The sequence below is a fragment of the Lathyrus oleraceus genome, chromosome 2, assembly GCF_024323335.1.
Source record: "Lathyrus oleraceus cultivar Zhongwan6 chromosome 2, CAAS_Psat_ZW6_1.0, whole genome shotgun sequence".
Lineage (NCBI taxonomy): Eukaryota > Viridiplantae > Streptophyta > Magnoliopsida > Fabales > Fabaceae > Lathyrus > Lathyrus oleraceus.
Genome location: NC_066580.1, coordinates 212,304,431 through 212,308,139, shown reverse-complemented (window position 1 = coordinate 212,308,139; position 3,709 = coordinate 212,304,431).

The window sequence follows — 3,709 nt, the reverse complement described above, 5'->3', positions numbered from 1 at the left end:
TTCAAATCTACGGCACCTTTGTATCCTTTGCGGTCGTTTTGTCAGCATAATCATCATATATACATATACATATACATATACATATACATATACATATACATATACATATACATATACATATACATATACATATACATATACATATACACTCACATAATTTCATTACTGCATCATCACATTTGTTGATTCATTCTTATGATTTTGATTCTCTGTTATGGTGGTACTTCATCCCCATATAAGTTTGGTGTATGTTCTCCTTCAATAGTAGAGTGTCACCCCCTTAAGCAGAAAGACTTTAACCTTTCTCCTTTCCCCACTGAGTTACTTCCTCGTGGATGATTTTTGTTTCAGCTTCCTCCCCGGTTGATTATCTGGATGGAACTGTAGCGGGGTATTCGTTACCATTAGAGATATTGACTAAATCCAAGGTAAATCATACAAGTCGAGTCGCCACCGCACTTCTATTTATCCAAAGGAATGGTTAGAAAGAGAACAAAAACCTAAAAGTTTTATCGAATCAAAAACTAGTAAAAATGTCAGAGATCTGGGTAAGGGGTTGGTTATGCAATGGGAAGGTTTTAAGCACCCAAAACATCCTAGGTACTCCTAGGGAGCCCTTTTCATATTTGTTGTAAGGTTGGTGTTTTGTGAAAATTTATTTGTGCAAACATGATTGAAGAGATGAGAAGAGAATATACAAATTTATTTACATTTTTTGTGTTTGGATGGATAAACCCATTGCCTACATACCATCTTTAAAAAGATTAGGATCAATACCTCGTAGTTCGGGGTAAAAATCTCAAAATGAGTTGGTGAATTGATTGGTCCAAAAGCCTTAAGGTCTTTTGTTATCCAAGGGAGAAAACTCAACCTAAAACCACAAATCCACCATGTGAGGATAGCTTCCACATGCTAGTGAGGGGTTAACCCTATAATAAGCATGGAAGACTCATTGTCCATCACTAAGGATATAGGTGAGTATTACATCTACCACAAGTATAACTCAAACCTAATAGCTAAAGGTTATGAAAAGTTTGATTAAGAAGGTGGCTATTGAAACCACAAAAAGACATTTGGATGGGTTGTATTTACCAATGATAAGTATGTACAAAATGGTCAAAGTTGACTTAGGAGTTTAATTCAAAATATGTATTATGAAAAGTAAGTTTGAAAATCAAAAGCATAAGGCTTAGGTTTCTAATGTTAAAAACAAGTGTTAAATGTTTGCACAAAAGTTATGGCTTGGGTTAGAGTGGAGAGAAGAAGAAGAAAGGCTAAAGTCCTAAGCATACAAGAGGTAAGGGACAAGAAGCAAAACCACAAATGGAGTTCCTCTCTTGAGATCATATTGATGATCCAAGTAGCTCCCATCCTTTGGAATAAGCAATCACATAAGCATAAACTCAAGCAATCAACAATCAAATGAACTCTTGGAAGATCCCTCTCTCTTGGGTGCTCATGGCAATGGTTCCTCAATTTGGCTCAATGTTGGAATCCCTAGCACAAAAACACACACATTAAAAGGTTCTATTAACAATCAAAGAATGGACAAGAGGGAATTTAGAATATAGTCCTTTCAATGTTCATCTTCAAGCTTTTAAGCATTCTAAAGGCATGAGGCCTAGTTGCTCTTCAAACTCCATTAGCTTGGGTAAGGTCCTAATATCTAAGTCCATTTGTTCATTTCTTTGCATTTGGTCCACAACAATCAAAACAAAACACAAGCACAAAATATATATACACAATTATGTGCTCAAGTGAGCAAAGAGCAAATGGCATTAACATAAACATGTGCTCCAATGAACAAAGGAAAAAGCAAATGAATAATATGTACAAGAATGATAAATTGCATAAATGTAAAGTGCAAAAAGTAAATGTTAATAGTTAATGGTTAATGTTAGTAGTTAGTGTGCCATAAGGCAAATTTAGCGTTATGTTAAGCAATCGTAATTGGACTTATGTAGAAGTCACAACTATCTGAGGCCGGTCAGTAATAATATAGGCAATAACACAAGTTAGAAGTCTTGATTAGTGAACCAAGTTCCGACAACTTGCCATGCCAAAAGAAACAGAGAATTGATCTTGTATTGGTTTAAGTCTTTTGCATGATTTAGGAAGCAATCTATCCTTAATGCAAAGCCATTCACATGATCAATTGATCAAGATGAATTAGATTTGAATCAAGTAAGATTAAGTCTCCCCAATCAATGCTAACTTATCAACCTTCAACTCATTGATCAAAAAGAAAAGAAGAAGAATAAGAAGAAGAAGATGGATAATGAAAAGAAATAAGTGCATTAAATGAAATAGCATGTACCAATCAACAAGTGTTGACCAATGACATTCAGGATCATGGTCAAACAATCAAAAACAGAAATGAGGTGAAGATTGGAAGTCAAGAAATAAACAAAATATTTTTTGGCATTTTTAATATTCAAAATAAACTTGAATTAAAATATTAAAGGAGGGTCAAACTTCAAAATCACCTCAAATCAACCTTGAAAGGTCCAAGTGATTTATCCTAAGTTCAACAAAGTCAAACAAAGTTTGACAAAAAATTTTAGCATTTTTAAAAGTCAGAAACTATTTTTAATCAATTAAAAATGAATAAAAATAATCTAATTGAACTAAAATCTCAAATAAATCTCAAATCAATTAAAAAATTGATCAGAATATTTTTATAGATCCATCATCATTCAAATAGGTTAAGAAAATATTTTTGTATTTTTTGAATATCAAAAACTATTTAAAATGAATTAAAAATAACCAGAAAAGAGAAAATTCACAAAAAATATCAAATGACAAAATAAAAAATATTAAAAATCATTTTTAGAAACTAGAATTTAAATGGAGAAGAATGCAATTGGTCCCATATCTTTTGGATTAAAAATGAAAAAGTTATGAATTTTTGAAATAAAAGAGAATTAAAGAAAATAAAATCAGAAAATGAAAAATAGCAAAAATCAGGAGGCGTTGGATGAGATTTCATTAATTGACCTGGCACATCTAATGGTCTAGAGGCGCGCGCTCACCATGAGTCCAAGTCAATGCAACCACACACTGAATTAAAAAAGTTATAAAAATGGAAGGTGGAGATTAGATCTGGAAATCAAATCCAAGGGCCCATATTCAACCTGGCAAACAGACGGTGGTGTACACCACTGTCTTCTCCGGCGAGTCCAGGGATTCCGGCCAAAGTTGCAGGTCATCAAATCTTAATGAAAACGAGCGATCCTCATATCATTGGAAAGCTGGGGTGATGTACATCACCCCTGTACCATTAGTTTCTCTTCTAGATCTCCATAGAAAGAGAAATCAGAAGAAGAAAAATATGGTGTTCATGCTGAACTTCATGTTTTTACAAAATTGAAAGCACAAATCAAATGCCTCTAATGAGAGGACTTCAGCCAAGCCAAGGAACTCAAGAAATAAGCAAGAAACAATGAGTTTCGAAGAGAAAAAGTTCTGATATCCACCTTTGAAATACAGGTCTGGAGAGCATGATTCTTCTCAACTAAAGCTTGCAGTAGGATCTAGTGATGAAGATAAAGCAAGGCTAAGGAATTGTAGGTCTGGAAATCAACCAAGGTAGTTGAAATTCAGATCTAAATTTTTTAGAAGAAAGTAGAAATTCCTTTAGTGATGGCTAGGTTTTGATTTCTGCAGCATTTCAGATTGATTCAGGGATCCAAATTGAATGAAATGGTTC